General features: G+C 36.9%; 1 long non-coding RNA gene across 1 annotated transcript; it reads right to left on the bottom strand.

Moving 5' to 3' along the window:
- Positions 1-10,999: 10,999 nt before the first annotated feature.
- On the bottom strand, positions 11,000-15,637 carry LOC145980969 (uncharacterized). The gene is made up of 4 exons (XR_014440906.1): positions 15,535-15,637; positions 13,407-13,544; positions 12,781-12,907; positions 11,000-11,167 (listed from the first exon to the last, which is right to left on the bottom strand). It is a non-coding gene; the product is annotated as an uncharacterized LOC145980969 (long non-coding RNA).
- Positions 15,638-25,077: the final 9,440 nt, after the last annotated feature.

Genomic DNA, 25,077 nt, shown 5'->3' with positions numbered 1-25,077 from the left:
CAATGTGAAAGGAATTTGCATCATGTCCTCTCCTTCATAGACTGACTAATAGTCGATAACTCTACAGCACCCACAGAGGAGATCTAAACAGCAGGTGGTGGGAGTCCCACAAAATGAATCATACGGCAGACTTCTCTCAATTGCGCAATTCCATTTGCTGGAACTTTGATGAATATCTTGAAAGTGAGAAGACAATGCAAGAACGTAGAGAAACTAACAATGGAGCCGCCTCTGATGATGATGATAATGGTGGCACACGAAGCCCTTGGAGTTGATTACCCACTTCCGGTTAGTTTTTCAATTTCCTGTAAGAGGGCGGGTTGAAGGTAGGGGCTAGTGGTCACCTCGTTTGACTCCGCCTCATGGCTTCTTGCGAATTACAGCAAAGGTTCTTGTTAGGTTTCCTGTGATGCATTCTGTGGATGCCTGCGAGTTCTTCAAGCATATTATGTTTCCACGCCCAGACTTGAAAGTCTTCGTTCTGCAATTGAAACTGAATGTCGAGCGTTTCCTCGAGTTCAACTTTTCACCAGGCACGTTTACCGAAGTGTACCTTACTGTTCCAAACAACTACGTAAGGTGTATTTTCGAGAACTGCGTTTTGGCGCATGCAATACTTCAGAACGGTGCAATTGTATGTGCGTGTGAGTGAATTAACTGCCAACTGAATAATTAATGTTCTTTGAGTGCACGATATCACGCAGAAGGGAAAAGTCGAAAGATGCCAGAGTCAGTGGGTAAGGACATTAGTTGTGACACAATGTAAACAAGACTCAAGGAATGGAGGAGATTGACGGCAAAAGGGAAATAAATGCGGAAGTAATTAACTACTAATTAGCGATCAATCGTCGAACAGAATAGTCGCGAAAGGGACAAATACACCGGCCTAAACGGAAATGAATAAGTAAGTGTTAGAAAAACGCAAAATAAGCAAACGTGAAGTAGCACAAGAGCTACTAAAGTTTTCTGTTTTAAGTCCACTTTATGTACATACAGACTAATCGGGACTGGGCCTACAGTTTAAAGTGGGATCCGAACCACTATGTGCCTCCACCGGGTATCGAACCCGACACCTCTTGATTACAAGGCGACGACGTTACCACTACGCCATCGGGAAGGTCTAGAGCTACTAAAAGTGGACCAAATGACATAGCTGTAAAACTTCTGCTTGGCACAGGGATTAAGCATGAGAAACAAAAGTAAAAATGAATAAAAACGTGAATGTTATATGTATCAAATATTAAAATTTCGAGCATCGGTGATCAACCTCCGTGGCTTAGCGCTAAGCGCAGCGCACTAAGACGCCAGGGTTCCCGGGTTCGAATCCTAGTTAGGTATTGGTGTTTGTGTTGTCGTGAATGAAAACGTAGAGAATAAGTCAAAGTGAAACGAACATTTGCGTACCTGGTAACAAATAAAGGCGGCCGGATCGTGGTGCTGATCATATCACCTCCACAAATTGCTGAGATTGTGAATATGGGAGACCCTACCTCCACATTCCTCCATATGCCTTTGCGGCTTGTTACAATGATTCAAATTGCTTTACCTATTATTAAAATATAATTTTAGCCAATTTGTTTGCTTCTTTAATCTTCTTAATCATGTGTAACACTATTATCCAGGCAACTTAACATGAAAAAAGTGAACAATACAAAGGAAAGCGATATGAAAATTATTGTCATCTTATTTTTCAATGCTTAAAAACTGAAAACATCAACATGGCATTTTATTAATTTTGTTAATCTGATTTTGTTAGAATTAACTGGCACTTGTTCAAAGAAGAATGCAACGTACACTTGGAGAAACTTAGCCATCCTAAATTGTGTAACACAACACTTAAGTAGAGTGTACCGCGCCTCCCTGCTTTGTGTGGATCTAAGACCAATGATCCCATAACACATGATATTGCATATACCGAAAATAGTTTTAGAATGAGACAGTAGTACTTAAAACTCTAGACTTCGCTCTTACTGTACACCATACCTGAACAGTGTAGTATACTAGTTAAAATTCACACCCTATGTTCAATCTTCCAACAGAAATTGAACTTCGTACTTATTTTCACTTTCGAGTGCCTATGCGCACAACACGTAATACAAATCAATTTTACATAGAAAAGCCTAGGGTATAAATTCAAGGAAAGTAGCTCTTCCACAGACTTCCCACTCAATATGATGACCTCACATCAAGTGTTGATGCATTTTCCAAAGAGTGTGCCTTTCGGTCTTCGATCAGAACATATGTTGCTAAATAATATCACGTATTTTTGTTAATTTTGTGTTAATTTGTTATTTTTACTTTTGTTCTTTTTACTGTTGATTTCAACGTAAATGACCACTTGTGCTGTACCTGAAATGTCCCCAATAAATAAATAAATAAATTGGTTACGATACAATGACGGAAAACTCTCCATTAATATCAAATTGAGACTCAAGTTTTTGAAGATACCTCAAATAACAGACATTTTTTTTTAAAAAAAAAAAAGTCTCTTAGAACCGAAATCACAATATGTTTCTTTTGTACGAACTTAGGTAGCGCCAAGACCTCCGCAAAGATATTTAGATCTTCCTTGACGCCTCCTTGTTCATTCCGTCTTTGTTCTTGTTTCGCCACAGGAGCGCGAATTTCACAGGACTGCATTAAGTAAAAGAGCTTGTAAGACTTCTTATTCATGATATCGATAATGCCTTAGGACTGCCGAGCTAAAAATTTTAAATATCCGCCCTTGGCCCAAAGTGTTTCAACGTTAAGTCTTAACTTCGTTCCTTTCCTTCCAGAAGCTTTATACGGGTCAAAAGGTTGATCTTTGCGTCACTGGTACAAACACAAATTGCCTCTCCAGTGCCACTTGGCTATGCCATTCACGCCACACACGTAGTTGAGAAGTTTATAGCACCACGGCGTTGTTCTGTTCCATTGTTCATGCCGACACATTCGTCCTTTAGTACAAGCGGAGAATGTCCCAGGAACATGGCGCGAAAGAGCCCAACCTAGTGTACTAAATGCAGGGAGAATGCCAACGTCCATACCTTGGAAGACGATCAACCACACCCGTTTCAATGCTGCGAGACTTGTATGATGGAACTGGTCCTTCCTTGTGATGAATTCCTTTCAGAGATGTTGAAGGCGTGCTGTTCCTCGAGATAAAAAAGGGTACTTTCAATGTCACGGATAAGAACCCAATGAACGCTTAGGCTTTATTGCACTGCCATATAAAGTTGACAAGGGGCATCATAGTCCCAGAGTTTTATACCGAGCACAAGAACCATTTTTCTTCTTAGGATTGTATTTTCTTGAATCGTTTTACTGGGTTGGTTTTGCTGCATATACCTCCATCAACGCAAGATCTGTGGATGTGATACTGAAAATTTTGAGAAATTGAAACCCAATCTATCCTCACGTTGAGTTTCAAAAAACGTGTAGGTTGAAATACAAAGGACTTAGAATTTTAGAAAAGGATAAAGTTGTTCCCTGTGCATTGCTTTTGATTGATTGATTTGCTTTATTTTACTTCGCTTTCTGTGCCACTTTTGGCTAATTTGCGAAGATGGAGATGAGTGACGATGTGATGAAATTGATGAATGGATACTCACAAACATCCATGCCCAGGCCGGGATTCGAATCCGGGACCCCTGGCTTCGTAGCGCGATGTGCTGACCACTCCGCCACGGTGGCCGGCCCCTGTGCATTGCATTGCATTCTACCAGAAAGACACACAGTGAATGTGGAGATAGGGCTCCACACATTCCCTATACCTGCTTTGGTTATTTTAAGTTGGGTTTCTACATATTTATAGGTACGTCGCGACGGAGAGGATGAAAATGATTTTTTTGTAAATGTATTTTTTTTTTGCTTTTGCGTCGCTTTCAGAAACCTTTGGTTAACCTAGACGAAGATGATGAATGAAAATTCCATGAAATTGTTCAAGGAACGCACATGTCCATGCCTGAAATCGAACGCACTCGGCCACCGAAGCTACCGAATCATCAAGTTATGAAATTAGGAAATACTTTAGACAACACAGTTGTAGCCATGTTTTTACCCAAGACATGGACCTGGAATTCCTGGCTCAGTGCCATGTTACACTAACCAATCCGCCACAGAGTGCGGCCCCATGCATTTTCAATATGGGCCACTGTGGAGGTGGCGTGATAATTGCCATTCTTCGGCCTAATTTAACTCCATTATTCGCCTCCTGGAACATATTGGTGACAGGCTGGGTGAGCTCCAGAGCAGTTTATGAAGGATCATTCACGGAAAAGCTCCGATCTGTAATCCCACGCTGGGGATCGAACCCTGATGTCTGGCGTGGCAGTCTCAGACATCATACTCTGAACATTTCCAGCATGCACCGTACACTGTTGATTCTCTAATTTTAACAATAGGCGGGGTTTACACAGGCACAGTTGAGGAACTTGTTTCCACGTTCTAGATTACACTAGCAATAAAATAAGTAAAGAAAAAATAAAAAGTTATATAGATGTAGAGAAAGTCTCCATAATAATAGCGCAGTACAGTACACAATGTAAAAATATGAGGATGAAAATGAAATTTACTATTATAATGTTACAAGTGAAGCTGTAGCATACCCAGTACATATTTAGTTGAGATAGCAGGGTTATAGACAGGACAGCTGTTGTTGCCATCATTAGATCTTGCCAGTCTTCGAACTTTTTTATATTGTATTAATTTTAAGTTCATGTCAACAATAATTATGAACAGATGAAACAGATGAGACTACAAACGCCGTTTAAGGGTCTACAACTCAAGGCCCATGACTTGTACGCTTGCTTCTCCTGTATTGATTGATTGATTTGGTGTTTTAAGTCCACTTTATGCACAGTAAGGCTAATCGAGACTGGACCTACAGTTTAAAGTGGGATCCAAACCACTACGTGCCTTCACCGGGAATCAAACCCGGGACACCTTGATTGCAAGGCAACGACGCAAGCTCCAAGAACACTTGCCACGTTTTTGTTTCGATTCGACACTGTGCACAGCAGGTTATTTGAATTTGATACTCTGATGGCAGGTTAGGATTCACTATCTAGAATCGAACCGGAACTATTTAATTTCAAACAAATATCTTCAAACAAGCAACGAGTTCCTTAAATTGGTCTCCCACCAAAGTTTACATTTGCCTTATAATCGAGGGGTTTCAAGTTCGATTACTGGTGGGGCCACATGCAGTGACTAAATCTCAGTTTACGTTAGAATCCTATCTGAGCCCAAAATGAAGTGAAAATGAAAAATTCCTGCTCCCTGTAAAGGGCTTCTCAACGTTTCAAATTACTATTAACAGCAACAAAATGATCTCGATGCGGTAAAAATTGGACAATTATTTTTACAGAAAGTTGCTCCGTGGCACATTGCTGTTAGAGATAGGAGTCTCGAAGCTCATTCTCGATGCTAGATGTTTGACCTTCTCAATTGGACCTTGCAACTTTCTGGTCGGTGGATCTCGTTAAGCCTAATTAGACGTTGGAAAGTTTAAGTGGCCGTTTTTCCTTCACCGCACGGTTTTGGGCAGCAATTGCCTCTGGGGAAAAGATCACCGCTAATAGCCAGGTAAAGACAAGCGATGCGGTGCTTATTAGACAATAAAAAATACACAAGGTCTCGTTGTGCGAATTTGATTCCGCACCTTTGAAAATCATACGTGATGAGCGGCCAAAGAAATTAGTCATGCACGCTTAAATGTTACTGCAGTTGTTGAGAAAGAATTAGTGCAAAACCTATAATTTCGGTTCAAATGATAGAACACTGGAGTGCATCTGTGTAATATATACTTCGACATGCTTGTTGAGGCAGGCAGGCATTGTTATGCAGCATCGTAATGCAAGCTCTTGTTATGGATCAGAAATATAATTCCTTCTAACTATTTTTAAACTTTACACGTTGTGTGTGTGGTGTCTCGCAACAGCACTTAATTCCAATTTTACCTTTAGCTACTTTGTTTCAGCTAAAATAGCTTGCTTCTGTTATAAAATTAGTTTCTTATGCTCCAATGATAATAAAATACCCAAAAATAATAATAACAATAATAAAAAGGTTGTGTTTAAGTTCTAGGACTGATTGCCAGATACAATACTTCCTATTTATGCAGTATAAAAGTATGAAACGATATGACCTGGCACTGGGTCTGCAATAGATATTACACATTGCTATACACATGTATACTTTTACAATAAAATTACATTAATATAATGTACTATTTTATAAAATGTCTGAATAATAATAATAATAATAATAATACCATTTTTATACTGTGTGAAAACTGGAATCAGGAACTGTAGCAATTCAATAAGTTCATTAGTTATTATTGGTTGTAAATTTTGTCAATTTACAAAGCAATGCACTTATATTTTTGAACATGTGGAACCTGTGTTTTTATTTACAGATTTTCATCGTTCGACATATCCGTAGAAATGCAATTTGATACAATAGTGATTGTAACTTTTATTAGAGACTTTCGTGTGTTTCATAAAACTAGTCATTGGCCTAGAAAATTAATTAAGCATTAGCAGAAGAAGCATCATATTGGACAAATCGAATCAACATCAAATAAGAAAATTGTGAAAAAGTTATACATAATATTACATACAACCAATAACAATCAAAAGAAAGAATAATGATACAAGCTCAGCGAAATAAAAAAAAATCAAATATCTTTAAAGGAAATAAGAAGAGACGTTACAAGCATAGAAACATATTTGTTTCATTCTAAATTTTCTTTAACATATATTGCAGCATTAATAATAATTAATAAACATATATATATATATCTTTTAAATTTAGAACTTCTCATTTTACTAGATATACTTGTATTTCAGCAAGCTTGGAGATGTAACCATTTGCTGTACTTTATAACTGTGAATATAGTAAAAGTACATTTTTATGTCTATTACATTTTATTCCGGGTTTTTTAGTCTAGTAAATTTTTTGGAATATTTTACGGGTTAAAGAAAGTCGAATTTTCAGTAATTTTAGTTGATGATATCTTTTGTTAATGTTAAGGAGAGTTGGTTAATTTCATCTAATAAATATAGCAGACGTAATATAGGAAGAGCAATAAAAATTAAGGTGATTGCTGGTAGGGTTGTTCAATATGTTTGTAATGTTCGTCCATAGTAATAGTCTGTTTGTATAATTAATGAAGAAATATTTGGTAATTAACTATTTATGTGTATAACTCAAAGAAACAAAACCATGAAAACTAAACTAAACACTCTGGAACTACAGTCGTAAAACCTTGAATTCGTATCAATCATGGTCCATTCGATTATTATACTTTTAGAAGGAAATGCATGATGAAAACAAGTCCAAATATAGAGCGAAATTATAATCTGCCGTTGTATTATTAGTTTCAATATTGTTTTCATTACCATTGTTCATGCAAGAGCCAGTTTCAATTATGGAGATTTGTGAGACCAATAATTAAATAAAAGCTAATACATGTTAATATAATTGTCACTGATTACCAAGAACGAAACCAATAAGGTTAATGGAAAATGGAATTATTGGATAATTGTTGGATATGCAGATCTGTCAATGGCAATTTTTCAGATTGGTGCAGATACCGGAAACCACAGAGGTTTTTCCTTGCTATCAAATAAATTAACGGAAGATTCGATTGAAATTCTCTTGAATCTTATTATATTCCTAGTGGTCATAAATATTAATATATGCACTCATTAAATTGTGCTAGCATTGTCTACCATAAAGTTGTGTATTTAAGTAGAACTTGATCATTTATTGAACACCCACAATTATAAAATTATAAAAATTGACGCGCTTAATTTATATACAAATAAAGACTATTAGTACATGGCGGTATCAAGGAGCTATTTCATGTAAGTCATGTATGACTAAGATAGTCGTTTGATTGCATTTCGATTTTTTATAAAGTGCTACGTTTTCGCAGTTGAAAACTGGTGGCAGCGTTAGAACAACATCAAAGCAATCAAGAATAACTTTTCTTTAGCTACCCCCTACACTTGCCGTGAAGACATACGGGAAAATGTAGAGGTGGGATTGAACATTTTTGCAATCTCGGCCATTTGCGGATGAATTGATGTGATCAGTACCACCTTCCGCCAGCCTTTATCCCCAGGGTTGTACCCATTCATTATACCCTGGGTGAACCCGAGCAGCTCCACGCAGGGATATTACTGAAAAATTCCCACCTGATATCACTCATCCAGGGAATCGAACCCAGGTCTGCTGAGTGGTAGTCTGACGCCCTACCAACTACATCACCGCGGCTCCAAAGGATGAAAGACGTAGAAACAAAAGAGTGTATTTAGATACTGTACAAGTGAGGTGGTGAGTGTGCGTGTGTGTGAAACAGAGAGGTAACAAAAACGAATATCGAAAGGTGAAAAGATATTACATAAAATATATGGAGAGAGGGAGATGAAGAGAGAGAGAGAGAAAGAGAGAGAAAGAGAGGGAGAGAGAGGGGAGAGAGAGAGAGTGAGGGGAGAGAGAGAGAGAGAGAGAGAGAGAGAGAGAGAGAGAGAGAAGGCGAGAAGCCAATATAAATATGAAGGGGAAAATTACTTAACACTGAGAAATGGTTGTTGATTGATTGATTTGCGTTATTTTACTTCCTTCTTATGCCACTTTTGGCTAATTTGGGAAGATGGGATTGAGTGATGATATGATGAAATTGATGAATGGACACTCACAAACATCCATGCCCAGGCGAACCGGGATTCCTGGCGTCGAAGCGCGATGTGCTAACAACTCCGGTACGGCGCCCGGCTCTGAGAAATTGATGTGTAGAATAAAGATTGAAATAAATAAAATAAAAATAAACGGAGAAGACAGAAAATATAAAGAGACGAATTACGTAATAGCTGAGGAGTGATAAACAAAAACGGAAAAGATGAAAATTAACAAAAAGCGAGCAGAAATCGGAGAAATGAGGAGTTAACAGCAAGTGTGAAAAGTGAAATACTATTACACTGTAAAAAGTTGACAGTAAAAAAAACGGTCCGAGACCGTCAATTCTCGCTGCCATCCAGATACCGTAAAAATTACGGTGACTGTAAATTTCTTTTTACGGATACCTGTATATTAAACGGTAATATACCGTAATTTTAACAAGTTTGTTTTTTAAAAAATACGGCATAATGCCGTAATTTAAACAATAATTGGCTGTATTTAGATGGAATACCTTTTTGCATAATGTAAAAAATGATACCTTTTTGGCCAGACAATGTCAAAAAGTTATTTTCACATTACATATTGATGATTGATTTTGTTCTGGCATAGGTATAAAATTTCCAATTTCACTGCCAATGTATGTGCTTAAAACACTCCTTGGCAGCACAGTTCATCGTTTTCCACGATACTAAGGCATTTAGAGAGAATTTTACATTTGCACAACACACAATTGATTTACGTACCCTTGCACAGGTCGACAGTAGTTAGAAAGTAAAAATTACCTGTTTAACTAGGGAGAAATACTGAACTACGAATTACGTATTAGAGTCCCCTTCTGGCTTCTGTAGTGGACTGGTGAGCTAACGTCCCATAAAGCTACATGTGCCAGGTATGAAACCCAGTTCATACATGAGTATCATTGTATTTATTATACCCATTCCGTCATTTATAATCATTATCACATTTAACCCAATATGCAGAAAGAAACAAAAATACCAAAATAATAATTACAACTTATAAATAAAATAGCATTTCTATGGCATCCACCAACTCCATAACCATCAATGTCATACATTTTCATTGGACAAAATTAACATGTTCTTGAAGGCAATGTTTTAATTATTTTATTAGATACATCCAGGCCCTCTGATGGCACAATGCTATTATTCTTACCTTGTTATCGAGTCCTGAGTTCAATACCCTGGTGGAGGCATAATGCAATGGTTTGGATTCCACTTCAAAACTGTAGGTCCAGCCCCAATTAGCCTATCTGAACATAAAGTGGACTTGAAACTATACCTCTCCATTTACTACAATATGTATGTGTGCGCGAATGCATTGTAAGGATATGATACATTCACAAAGAAAAACAGTTATGAGGAAAAGGTGAAATATGTTTAAAATCCTTCCAAGCAAAAAACAAATTCTCAGTGTTTTCAGATATTCAGGAATCCTGTGAACATGGGCGTCCAGAAGGGGGGCAAGGGGGGCCATGGCCCCTCCCTGGAAAATGAATGTGTACCTAAAAATTATATATTTCACACAATTTCATTTCAATCACAGTAATTTATGTTAATTATTATAAATTCGTTGAAGAAACATGATAATTTCAGACTGAAATATTGTTTTTTGAGAGGGAACCACTATTTTGGAGGAAAATATGTGTCCTTTGCCCCCCCCTGGAAAAAATTCTGCGGACGTCCATGCCTGTGAATAACATAATAGAAAGCAGAAAGGAAAACATAGCCCTCAAACCTTAAAATTTCAATGTTTTAGCATTTATGGAAATACATTTCCATAATGAGACTACTTTGTTAGTACAATAATTATTATTACTTAAATTAGGAAATATTACAAAAATATCTGTAATTGAACTGAAAAAAAATAATTTCACTTCAAGTTACTCACAATGCAACAAGTAAATCACAAATTGCACTCATAAACACACACAATACTATAATAAGCCGAAGTTTTTCTGTAGGCAAATGATGAAAAGATTCTCTCTCCTTGACCACATGAATTCTACAAAAGTCTGAGAAGTTCCTAGATCTGACTTTATTCTCATCTTCAGGGTAAAGGCAAAGAAGTAATTCTAGCCTGAAGATAGTGGCATTATTCTCAAAAGCTCAGAAACAGTTGCAGAACCCACTTGATCGATAGCCCAAGAGAATCAATTCAACATAAAAAATTAATAAATAAATAAGTAAAATAAGATTAAAAAAAACCTGGATTTTACTGGCATTACTACCAATCTTCCATCCCTGCTATTGGTGCAATCCTCAAATACTTTTCAGTTTTAAAAATGGAATTTTCAAATGAGATATAATAATTCAAATAATATAAATAATTTATTCAAATCAACCAAGTACATAATTATAATTTACTTTTTATTTATTTTCACTTTACACTTGTTTCTTTGCATTTTGTCAAATAATTACTACATTGCACTTGTGCTTTTTTCTTCTTAACTTAGGACCCTTCTGCTGGATTAAATCACCTGGGAAGAAGAAATATACCATTAAGGAATTTGATACAAAACCAAATGCTATTGCAGCAGCATAAATTTAAAATTTCATTAATTCTCAAGTAACAGAATAACATTGTCAAAGGTGTTCAGTGGTGCGTAAGCTCAGTAGTAGTTTCCCACTGATACAGTTCCCTCAAAAAATAAATACATATGTGGAAAGGTGGCAGAAATTGTCACCATTCCATGAAGGCACATGGTTCCACATTATCTACTGGCTACAGTGGAGATGATGTGATCAGTACCATGTTTCAGCTGTCTCACCCCCTCCCTTCCCAGTTACCCATAGAGTAAACTAATTTGAAAAAGTAACTATACTAACTTAGCTACTAAGCCAGCCCTGGTTTATTTCAGTCTGTAGAGCAATGACATGGTATGCCAAAGAACTTGGTTTGTGTCCTGGTCAAGCCTGAATTTTCTTTGCAAAAATTTCTACGCAGTACATCTCCTATGTGAACCATGACAATCCAGTTAGTTGGGTGTCTTTACTGCCATGAGACAATTGAAGTCTGCATTATGTCAGTTCAAAACAAGAAGAGAACTTCTTATGTACGTTTTTGCAAGTTTTCATTTTCAGTGTCATTACGAGTATTATTAAAGTGGTTAAAAGAAAACAAAACTAAAATTCAAAAAAGCAATGAAACAAGAAATGGAGATACAATAACATGCTGTACTGTAGCCTGCATGTTGAAATGCAATCATGAAAATATGTATTCCATATTTGTTTTTATTTGTAAAATGACATATGTCATCATCATCATCAGTATTCCACCACGTTTTCCACATTTTTAGAGAAGTTTGCAGATTTCATCCATATATTTAATAGAAACATAATCCATATTTAATGGAAACATGGTCTCCACTTAACGTTTCATGAAATTTAGTGTATAGCTGTGGTAAATTATGGTATCACAGCACTGGTGGGGCCCAACTTCCACATTGCGCTGTGCCTTCATGTCATGGTGCATGATGGGCTTTACCTTACTTCCGTTCCGTGTGTGCCAAATCATATGGTAAACCCAGTACTGCATTCAGTGTTTAAACCATTCATCTTTTAGATCTAAGAGACAATACTAAGATGAGAAATGACCAATATTATGATTAAATAATAAATGGTACAGTGGGATGCACAAGTATTGGGTCAGCAAATTGTCCATAACAATTTTCATTCATATTTCTCTTGCTTCTTTCGTGTTTTTCGGGACTGACCTTTTATGTATGCAAGTGCTGGTGTAGAAATTTTCAGCAGCTTGTTTGACATTTTGTTTCATTTTTTTAAGCACTCATTTCGTAAAACAAGGGCAATAAACATGGCGATGGACAATTTACTTTGCAATTCTTATGCATCTCATTGTACAACAAACCACATCCATACTGACAAGAAGACTCAAACTCTGAATGTTTGGTGATTAAAGTATGGGTCTAGCACTAAAACCACATTGCCACTGACCCAACCACCTGTTTTATGCACTGAATTGATGTGAATATTTCAGGAGAATTAAAAATATTTGAACTACAAATTTGGAGCTTTTTAATTATTATGTGAAAGTTTGTGCAGTGTTCCATTCACACATGATACAACATACCTTTTGCCAAACTCCAATGTGTTGCATGCTTGAAATGGATACTAATATAGCATTTAGGAAGCCAAGCATTCTATCAATTCTTGCTCAATTGAAAGCATAATTTCCATGCATTCTATTAGGGACGATCCTGTAATAATAATAAATTTAAGAATCTCATTCAAAATATCAAATATATGAACAAAAAAAAAAAAACTTGCATTCAATACACGTAAGGGTTATTTCAAAGAATGTCAATTGGCCCACTTTTAAGGAAAGCCCACTCTGACCTTAAATAGTTACAGGAGTTTGTATGATAAATTGGCAACATTTTTTAAAAAAGTAGGCCCTGTGTGTTAGTATCAATTCAAGTAATTGTTCAATTCCATGACCCACTCTTTCCACATATAGCCATTCACATGGGAAGTAAAGGTAAAGGGATTGAATAATAGTTGTCAGAACACAAGATTGAAAACTTTCAATAACCTTTACCATGATTTATTTTATTTATCTTTCAAGCTAACTTCCAACCATTGAGTGAGTAACATTTCAAATTTCTTATAAAAACTTCTTGGATCCATTTCTAATGGGAGGAGGGGTGGGTATTTTGTTGCTTCAGGTTCTAGTTGAAAACATGAAAAGCAACTTACTTGTGGATCTTGTCCAAAAGAGGTTCCAATGCAGTTTCTAGGACCTCCCACAGAAATTTCACAGCTCACTACCCATTGGCACAGTTCTTGGCATATCTTTTACTTTCAAGACTTAAAATCAGAATTTCTCATAAAAACCTGTAATTAAATAAATTTTGAGCATGAAAACCATAAATTATTAACAATTTTGAACAGGTTTAAACTTAATGATAACAATCAAACCATAAATTACCTAAATCTACTGTATTAAACTTATATTGTGTCATTGTTTTGATTACTAGAACTTTAAATCCAAATTTTGTCCAAAATTGCAATTCTTGCGAGAGAAAAAGAATTTTAAATCAGTCATAAGATACCTAATTACAGTTAAATATGCATGAATGCTAATTGTTGCAGTCATGAACAGTTTAAACTTGAAGGGAAATACAAAATAACACCAAGAACTAACATCTTTCATGTCAGTACCACTCAGTTTTTATGTAAAAGTGTCATTCTTGGAAAATGCCGCAAAACCGAAGGAATTTTGAATTATTACAAAAATTTTGCTTTTACTTCACATTATTTGCTTAGAACTAGCAGAAGGATTTTAAGTGGATGCTCAATATGTTATGGAACATCCAAATAGTTAATATTAGTGAAAATCAATGTTGCCATCTTATTTTTTTAGAAAATTCCTCAGTGTTCCGCAGATAAAAATTTCTAAGTTTCAATTTTGTTTTCACATACAAAGTTAAATATAACACCTCCAACTTGTGTAAATGTACACTATTATAATTACTCATAAATTTGTATTTTTAACCATTCACTTGACATTTTGTCAAAATTATGTAATTCTACTTACCTAAATACAAAATTATGAATAAAATGAACAATATTGGGAGACCAGTTCTTCATTTATAAATCTCCCATGGGATTAAATACGTCTCAACAGATAACCTTAGCTAGATCAAAATATCTTTACTCTGATGGGGTCTAGAACCCAATATTGAATTTTACTATAATTTTGGGACTTTCAGATAAATTTCGGCTAATTTCCATGATTTTTTTTTTCAGTGTACAGGATAAGTGAAGGAAGGGGACAATTGAAGCACACCGTGTCATTTTTTTCCCGTAAAGCTTTTAAACCCTTCCCTGGAATTATTTATGTGTGGAGGTTCAGGATTAACAGTATCATTCAGTCACTACTGATGAAATCCATACAATTTCAGCCAGTACTTTTAGGCTGTTATGCCAGATGAATAGTTAGGTACCCTTGACTTTCTGTACCACCAAGTGAAAGGTTTTGCATTTTTTATAAAGATTAAGTTGTTTATGTAGCTTTTCTGCTGTTTTTAGCTCAGGGAAATGAGTTATGGTGAAGTAAAGTACCTAGTTTCCTTAGCCAGAAGCAGGGAAGCTCGAAGGCTTTGTGCAAGTGCACCCAAAATATTAATAATAAAAGTCAATAATTGAAAATAAATATTAATTTTACATTTTAAATGTATTATAAAATAAAGTAAATCAAACACGAAGGACTGAAAACTCACAAAACCAAAATAGAAGTGTAACTATTGTTAGTAGTGCTAAGTTTGGTGACGTTATCATTTGCACGTATTTTAAGCTATTTGAATGTGCATACACCAATTTTGACCAATAAAAAGTTGCGAAAGTACTCCGAGATAGGAGGTTTTTAATTTACGTGAGCTGTGGTTTGGGATCAAATATCGCGGTTGTTCGTGCTTTCCGCGCTTAGAAGCACATTCTATGTTACATAAAACATCAAAACCTGTCAAGTAAGAAAAAATTGTACCTCAGAGACTGTTACTAAACATTTCTACCATCCGTAACTCGGCTATTGCAAGTTTCTGCTTTCAAAAATTTCTGAGTACTACTTGCAAACAACAGACACGCACTTCATATATCGTTTGTATACTACCTAATGAAAGTGACCGGTATTTGCAATGTGGTACATGTGATAAAGACATCGATGAATTTATATCTTCCACTACACAAGCAAATTGAATCAATGCACGTGGTTTTGGCTTCGTTGCATAGTACAGCAGTACAATAATAATAATATAGCACTAATAAACTGTGTTACAATGAATTTTCATTCCATTATGTTAAAAAATAAAAACATTATACGTACCTTGAGTTTTGTAGATTTACTTTCCACGCAGGCATTCGAAGCACAACCATCGATAAAGAAGCACAACACAGCAACAAAAACATACGCTTCGGCCATGTTGGCCTGTGAAAGTTGACAAGCGACACAAATGCGCATGCGCGGCTTTGTCTAAAACGGTATGGAAGTATTTCCGATTCCACGGTCGAGTCCGTAAAATTTTTACGGTAGGATGTATTAAATTTCACGTTAACTTCTAACAGTGTACAGGAGAATATTAAATGGAGAGAAAGAGAGAGTATAATAAAGAATTGGCTCCGAAAAATAGCTTTATCTTGTTGCAAAATAACACAAAAGTATCGTACTTGTATTTTTATTTTGCGTCGCTTTCCTGCCAATTTTTACCTAATCGCAGGATATTTAATGATTATATGAATTTGGTGCAAGGATCAGAATGAACACCCACATACAATAAATATCAACTGCGAGATTATAGCTCTGAGAAAGGTGTTGCATTTTTTTCTAGTATTTTAGTATATTAGTTTAGTTACTTTACGTTGCTTTTCTACTTGTCCAAATTAATTGCGACGGAGGTAATGACTGATGAATGAGTAATTGGTTGATTTGATTTACTTTACTTAGTTTTTTGGCACTTTGCTAATCGCGAAGATGATGATAAGTAATGATATGATGAAAATTATTAAAGGACACTCACAAAGAACACACATGCTCAAACCGGGATTCGAATCCGAATCGTAGCGCGGTGTGCTAACCACTCCGCCACGGAGGTCTGCGATTGAGAAATGACTTGATGAAATAGATGAAGAAAACAAACGCAAAGGAATGTCCATTACAGTCTGAGGGGAATTGAATCATATTTATTTGTGTATTTTACTCCAGTCTATATTTTTCAAGAAAACGTATTTATATTTTGGAATTACACTGTTTTGGTTCACGTTTAAATAATTATACGGTTTAAAATTCAGGCTTGTAAGTACCGAACATCGCTTGCAAGGGATGCTATTTAATATTCAACAGTGAATTCTAATGCTTATGATATAATGAGCAAGAAACTCGCCACTCCTGCACCCACAAAAACACGAGACACGAATTCCAGGCGGTTGGCAAGGCAACATTTTGCAAGACAATTTACTAACACATTGTTGACCTTGTTTTTAGTGGCTTCTGGAGGGGAAGGAAGCAAGCTTTTCCCCTTCCCATCCTCACCTCCCTGCCTTCCTGTGCGTTAGAGCATTCCTTCCTCATCTCAAACATTTAATGCAAAAAAATAAGTGAAGTGCCAAGCAATTCAGATCATGGTGGAGGTAACAGAGTTTTGTATTGCATCATATTGATTTCAATCTTCTCTTTTTCTATTTTTTTGGAAGGAGTAAGAAGAATTATGAGATAAAATCGATTGAACAATAAACACAATCATCAAGTGGAAATTACAGTAGACCTTCTATTTCTTACACTTAACTTCATATGATTTTCATTGATTTGGTTTATTATACTCCGCTTTTCTGCCACTTTTGGCTAATCGTGAAGATGAGGATGAGTGATGATATGATGAAATTGTTGAAGGGACACTCACAAAGAACATGCATGACCAGGTTGGGATTCGAACCCTTGTCACGGAGGTCGGCCCTTAGCTTCGTATGACTCGCATAAACAAACAAAAACGTAACGAATTATGTAGTTCTCAGAACCGAAATTCCAGGAAAATATTAAAAACAGAGAATTTTCGAATGAAATATTGCAGAGACGGATGTTCGTATAGAATTATAGCCTCATATTGCAATATAAGACCAAATACTCAAACTAATGTGATAGGATAGTGCATGTGTTTTTGCATATAACAATAAGTAATACTGTAATTCTTTTACTTTCTACCTCAAGTATTTTAGTCAAATCTTGTTCTTAATTATTTCTCGCGAATACTTAAAATACCAAAAATACTGAAAGTAAAATGGAAACTTCTAATGCCTGTTGATTGATTGATTGATTAATTTACAAATCATTTCAAAATCAAACTTAAACTCAATAAAGAAATCTAATTTAAGATGTGTTCGTCTTTGTCAAAATTATCATGAAATCTAGGAAAATATGTGTCGAAAGCTTCATCGTTTAGTTTATCGTGTTCAAAATGAATATTTTTCTAATGTATTAATATTATTCTTCAAAACTATAAGTGGAGGAGCATAGTGGTTCGAATCCCACTTTAAACTGGAGGTCCAGTCCCAATTAGCCTTACTGTGCACAAAGTGGACCAACTCAATCAATCAATCAATCAAAACTATAAGACGAATACTTCACAATTTTCAAATCTGTAAATGGTATTACAACTGACAAGATTCAGGTCAGGGTTAAGAATCAATGCAATCGTCTCCATTCCATGTGACACATGGACTACGTGGTATAGTGATTACAGTAATGCACTTTTCCGAGGGCTTGGGTTCGGATTCCTGATGCTTCTTTTTTATTATTCTCACATCGGTTTCATCACTCCCCAGGGGTGCCCAGAGAGCGTTGCCATATGGAAATTTGTGCCGCCCTCTGTGGCAGAGTGGTTAGCACATTGCGCTACAATGCCAGGGGTCCTGGGTTTCGAATTCTGGCCTGGGGATGGATGTCTGCCAGTGTCCATTCATCAATTTCATCATATCATCACTCATCCCCATCTTCGCAAATTAGGCAAAAGTGGCACAAAAAGCGAAGTAAAATAAAGCAAATCAAATCAAATCATATGGAAATTTGTGTGTAGGGGGGGAGAATAATAGAATCAAATATTATAATCAATAATATATAATTAAAATATATATTTTTATAATTCATCTGCCATTTCTATTCATCTTCCCACAAAATATTAATTTCTTGGTTTGTTATTAACGCCGTTTTTCTACCTGTGGTGATGGGTTGATGATTAATGAAATAACGAAACAACTATCACAAATGTCAATGTCTTAATCTATAGATTTTTTTTTCATTTGGCTCCCAGTTTTTTCAAGAGGAGTCCAGTTCGGCGGTGATGCAACCAAACACCGACTGGTGAAGCAGTGGTTGTGTTTTCCACACAATGCACACGAAATGATATGCAGAAATATTTGTATCATTCTCATCACGGACTCAAACCTGGAACGTCTTTCAGCAAGGCGTGCATGGAAAACTGTACAATACTTATGAAGCATTATTGTAAAAATGTACTTTTTCTTGTTCAAGTACATTTTAGTGTTTCATATAAAATGGCTGTCGTTACATGGATCCGTAAATTACAGTCGATTATTGCAGCTTTGTAAACATTAGTGATGTCAAAACTCTCTGTTGTAATTATAATTAAACATAACATTTACATTGCAGTGGTAAAGATTTGCAGTAAAAGAAATAATATAATGCTAAATCTCATTCATCCGTTTTAAGGCATTTGTACTATGAATCGTCAACTCTAATGTGTATTATAGTGAGTTTGGAGGAGAGTCGTGGTTCGAATTCCACGTAAAACTGTAGCTAATAACTAGCCTGCTTAAAGAATTTAGAATAAAAGTGGGTGTGTGGAAGGTAAGCTTTAGAAGATGGGCACAGCAGTCAGTTCTTCGTGATTTACTTAGAGCAGAAGAATATCTGTGTAAAAAAACAACAAAATTAAAATGCAAAATATGAAATTGCCAGATGATAATACGAACAGTGTCTCCATATCCTTTACATTTTCGCGTTGTAAAACCGATTGTTGGTTTTGTCAATGTGTAGTGGACTAAAACAAATTTTGACAAAACGTTTTAGGCAAGTATTGATAATTTGACTATATTATACCAGCTATCAATAGGAATATGAGTGAAGTGGAGCGACATCAATCAAGTTTTACAAATTGATTTTCGGACTATTTCACACTCACCAACATTGTTTTTCGATGTCGTCATGCACGAGGCGTTTTTAATTCCACGAGTGCTGGGAACAATGGACTATATCACCTACGCAAGCTTGCTCTTGTGCATACAGAACACAACCTCAGGGCAATAACCGAATAATAACCAAGGTGGGATGGGTTAAATGGCGCGTTGAGGTTTTCACTCATCGATTCCTCAACCTCTGCATTGTCTTCTAGCAGCGTGCCGTGCTTCCACACAAGACTGACGATATGTGATAAAATCCCAACCATCAGTTCTCGCCTTCCGATGCCACCAAAGCCTGGACTAGCGCCTTCTTGCGGAGTGGTTGCTGGGAAGAACGCATTCCCGGAGCCTCCATGGCTGTCACCTACCGAAGTGAGTGAGGGTTCACCCACCGTAGCCTGACGTTAATGATATGCTATTTCGCTTAGTGTTGGCCATCATCCAGGTGGGCATTAACAAGGATGCCGCCAAATACATTTTACCTGATTCTTCCTCTCGAGCTCTGAGTGGCTGGTCCTGCCCACCTCCTCTTCGGGATTGGTCCGACTCCTCCTGAACCGTGTTTATGCAGTCAGGTAGGTGGGGGCTTCCTCAAGGCTTTCAGAGTCTTGTAGCTGTGAAGAGCGCAAGGCATTGTTTCTCAGCAGGTGATTCCAAGTTAAGGTATTGTGTTGTTCTTCTAATTACCCCCTTTCATCCTGCACAAATAAGCTTAAACTGCTCGTGTTAAGGCACCTCACACAAAGGAGAAAATCAACAGATCAACAAAATGCTGTTTCTTAAGCAAATTGTTGCAGCGAAAGAAATAAACTTACCCCTTCCTTCTCCCCATGCTACCAGCCCCTAAACCCAAATATTTGAGCAGGATAGTCTATAAGTAACATGTGCCCTATATATAGGAGCCTATGTTCAGCTCATAAAGTTGTAATGAGCAACGTTCTCTACGATCTTGAACTTAAATCATATGACTCCAAAAGTACTATTTTGGTAGTTAATAAACTCCTCGGCATTTCCCTCTGACTGTACATGAATATGTGTCGCAAGCTCGGTGACCGGGAGAGTTAACTGCTCTACTTTCGATCTTGCCACCGAATATTTGTCAAAAAAATGTCAAAATTTGATTTAGTGCACTGTACGGATGATGATTGATTCTTTGTGATTGTCCCTTCATCAATTTGATCTAATATTCACTCATCCCCATCGTCGTGATTAGCCAAAAGAGGCAGGAAAGCGACTCTAAATAACAAAAACACAAATAGAAATAGGAATATGTGTTACTTATTAGCAGTTTCTCTGTTGAAAACTGCACCAGAATGTAAGATAGACTTGGTATATTCATAGTAAATTTTGAAAAATGACACATCTAAAAATTGCAGCGCCTATATACAGTGTCCGAAAAGTCACGCAACCCGGTGTTTACGACCGTATAACGGAATAGCGAAACGGAATGAGTAGAAACGCTTTGTGCCAAGAGAATACCCTGTATATTGGGAAAATTTAGAGAGACAAACATATGTAAGAACATGCGTGTTTTAATAACAAATAAGCAAAGTGTTGCCAAAGGCGGAAAAAAAATATTTGCAAATCGTGTATATTGATGCACAGAACTCACTGAGGTAAATTATTGCAACATTTCACAATACCAACGAACAATTTGGATGGCCATCTAATGAATTTGACAGAAAAAGAAGTTTGACGAAGTTTCAAAAACATTGCAGAAGGGAAAAAATGGGCTGTTCCAAAAATCGATGTTTTCACAATATTACGAGGGACACTGGCAACACTGTTGGTGTCACGTGTCACTAACAGATGTGTTTCACCTCAGCCTATCACACTAAGGCACTTTTAACGACAAAGGAGAAAGTTGGTTATTCTCGAACATATGCAATAAATTACATACACCTTGCAACCCTGAAATGTGGTTTCAATTGGATAGGTATGTCAACAGCCAAAATTCCAGGCATTGGTCGACAGAAAACCCGCATCAGTTGCATGAACTACCCTTGCACTCTCCGAAAATCGGTGTATGGTGTGGAATATCGCGACGTCGTATTGTAGGACCGTTATGTCCAACGTGGATACGGGCAGCGCGGTGCGTGCGGTGCGATGCGAGCAACGCGGCAGTCGTATCCGATCAAACCTGTAGTCAGCAATGAGCCCGTCCTACGTAGACACGTGACGCGTGCGATTCGTCCGCTCGCAACGCACGCAACGTTTGATTTTCAAACAGGTTCGTTTTGTATCGCATTTGCCGTCCGGTGGCCAGTCGCCAAGAAATATGGAAGGGCTTATTGCAGAAGTGCAAAGAAGAAATGTGTTGTGGGATAAAAGAAACCCTCGTTACAAAGATCGTTTAATTGTTGATAAGGAGTGGGATTCCGTAAAAGTCTTCACGTTTTAAGTATTTGAAAGTCGTGAGTGGATGAACAAAAACATCAAATTGTATTCACTGAGAAGTAATCACAGAATACGGTTCGTACATTTTCTGTTGCTCTCGAAGCGCGGTTCTTTGCCTTCGAGAGCTGTAGGTTCATGTCCATCACATTTTCGTCCAAGACGTTTACAAGAGAATCTTTTTCTATGTCAGTTATAACATTATGCAGAATGCGAATTGCTTTAACAATATGAACAGCATGCTGTACACTAGTTTCAATTGGTTTCAATAGGATCCTAAATTTCGCAGAACTTATGCCGAAAGCACACTCCACTGTCATTCGAGCACGCGATAAACGATAATTGAAATATGAAGCGGCTGCATTATTTGAACTCTTCTTTTAGAATATGGTCTCATAAGATATGTTCGTAATGGAAATGCTTCGTCTCCTACAAACACAAATGGGTCTTTTTGATGGAAGTTGGACAGCTGCAAATCTTTTGGTAACGATAAGAAACCATTTTCGACATTTTGATAAAGTGCTGAGTTAGAAAATACTCCTGCATGACTTTCTTTGCCATATGCACCCACATCGATCATTAAAAATCTACACCTTGCATCAACAACGGCCAAAAGCACCGAACTGGAAGCCATGTTCGTCGCAACTGCTCATCACAATCGCACGCAGTAACGTTGGACACTCCCGGCGTTCACTCACATATCTGCGGTGCGGCGCTCGCATCACACCGCACGCACCACGCTGCCCGTATCCACGTTGGACATAGCCTTTGAGACAACAGTGGATTCTGCTGTGTACGGGGATCTCATAATGCAATTCGTTGCTCTCCTGGAAAAAGACGAACGTGATGTTTGGCTACAACAAGATGGAGCAACTTGCCATACATCTAATGAATCTCTTCGTATGCTGAGATAATTTTTTGGTGATCGTCTAATATTCAAGGATTTATGGCCCAGTCGCTCGCCCGATTTAACATCTGGAGATTTTTTTCTGTGGGGTTACTTAAAGGGGAAAGTATACCAAACAGACCCAGAACATTGGAGGAGCTGAAACGAAACATTACACAGGAAATTAATAATATCGGTGCTGCAACCCTCAGGAAGGTATCTGAGAACATGATCAAGCGAACCAACTTATGTATCCAAGAAAATGGTGGACACTTCAAACATTTGCTTTAATTTGTAGCGATACCCACATTTCAGGGTTGCAAGGTGTATGTAATTTATTGCATATGTTCGAGAATAACCAACTTTCTCCTTTGTCGTTAAAAGTGCCTTAGTGTGATAGGCTGAGGTGAAACACGACTGTTAGTGACACGTGACACCAACAGTGTTGCCAGTGTCCCTCGTAATATTGTGAAAACATCGATTTTTGGAACAGCCCATTTTTTCCCTTCTGCAATGTTTTTGAAACTTCGTCAAACTTCTTTTTCTGTCAAATTCATTAGATGGCCATCCAAATTGTTCGTTGGTATTGTGAAATGTTGCAATAATTTACCTCAGTGAGTTCTGTGCATCAATATACACGATTTGCAAATATTTTTTTCCGCCTTTGGCAACACTTTGCTTATTTGTTATTAAAACATGCATGTTCTTACATATGTTTGTCTATCTAAATTTTCCCAATATACAGGGCATTCTCTTGGCAGAAAGCGTTTCTTCTCATTCCGTTTCGCTATTCCGTTATACGGTCGTAAACACCGGGTTGCGTGACTTTTCGGACACTCTGTATTATTTATAATTAACAAATGAAAACAATCAAAAGTTAAACGCAAATTCATTTGTTTCACTTACAATGAAACATAGATTACATATTCGAAAGTGGTGAAACGGAGAGACTGCACATATATAAATAATAAAATAATGAAGTTTCTAAAAAATTCTAAAAAAACAAAAACACAACTCATTCCACGTAATTGTTATTTAGAATATGCATAGATTGCTGAATTTGCTTTTAGCATGTCTCTTGGCAAAATGACGGAATAGGAGACACGTTTATTCAAATTATTTTGTGATTTGTTGTTGTTGTTGCTGCTGATGATATTACATAAAATGGTCATTCAGAAATGCATCTGAAACTTCAAGTAAATGTATTAATAAATTATTCAGAAAATTAAGATTACCCAGTATTATACAGTGTGCTTGGTTGTTGAACATCAATGCTGTGATTCACAATATCAGTACTGTTAAATCATTGTACCTTAATATTTAACAAGATGTATGAAAATAATTTTGTATGTTTCACATAATTATAGTATATAGGAATGGAAATGCTATTCACCATAAGTTATTAACATTATTTTTCTAGAAAAAGTCTTGTCAAAATTATTATTTTTTTATATTTAATAAAGCCATTTGAATAATATCGTACCATGCCCTGTTCGGTTAAGAAATATTGACCCTGGCAGACCTTGTCAGCTCCTGCTCAGAAATGTGTAGAAGCCAGGGGCTATATATAATTTAGTCAATATATACATATATTACTTTTGATGAAGTCAGATTTTCATTTTAATGGTGTTCCAGTGTTACGGCGTCAAATGACATTTTCCGCCTTTTATTTTCTTTAGCCTTCATTCAAACTTTGTTTTATAATTTATATCACTTATTGGGCAGTTTATTTTATTTTAGTTTACTTATCTTTACTCATGATTTTCACTTGCCTATAGAAGACGATTCCTTTACACATTTTTTATATATTTTTCAATATTGAATGACTGTGAGCAATGTAGTTTATTCCTATGTCCAACCTGTTTCCTCCCCTGTTCGGGAATTCCAAGAGTTCAAGGAATTTCGAAAAGTCCAGTGATTTTTTTGAGGCCGGAAGAAGAACGCATTCCTGAAGGCTTTGGAGCTCACCAGCCTCCTTTGGTTTTCAGCGGTGTATGTCACGTAGCAGCACTGAAAATCCTATTCCAAGTGACATCCCAGGACTGGAACAGCGTCAGAAACATCAGAAGAAATGTCATCTTACAGAGCAAACCCCCCCCCCCACGACTCTAACCCCCTTAAGAAGAAGCATGAACATTTTTCATGTACATCGTCCCTTTTTGCTCTGTAAGGCCAGGCAGTGTATTTCACCACATATTGGAACTTTCCGGGTACAGTCAACGACCCAAATGTGTTGAGACCCACCCCTGTGGATCAGCAACCTGCCAGGCCACCTGTGAACAGTTTAATCCTACCAGTGGCCATATTTACTGTTCCCCTCTTGGAGTGATAGCAGCACGGTACACCTTCCGTTTTCACATGGAACCAGCGTACGAAATGTGTCGCCATTCGATGTGTGCC

Source organism: Lepisma saccharinum, chromosome 2 (assembly GCF_977018435.1).
Source record: "Lepisma saccharinum chromosome 2, izLepSacc3.1, whole genome shotgun sequence".
In the NCBI taxonomy this organism is placed as follows: domain Eukaryota; kingdom Metazoa; phylum Arthropoda; class Insecta; order Zygentoma; family Lepismatidae; genus Lepisma; species Lepisma saccharinum.
Note: the sequence above shows the minus strand (reverse complement) of the source record. Positions and strands in the feature narration are given on the sequence as shown.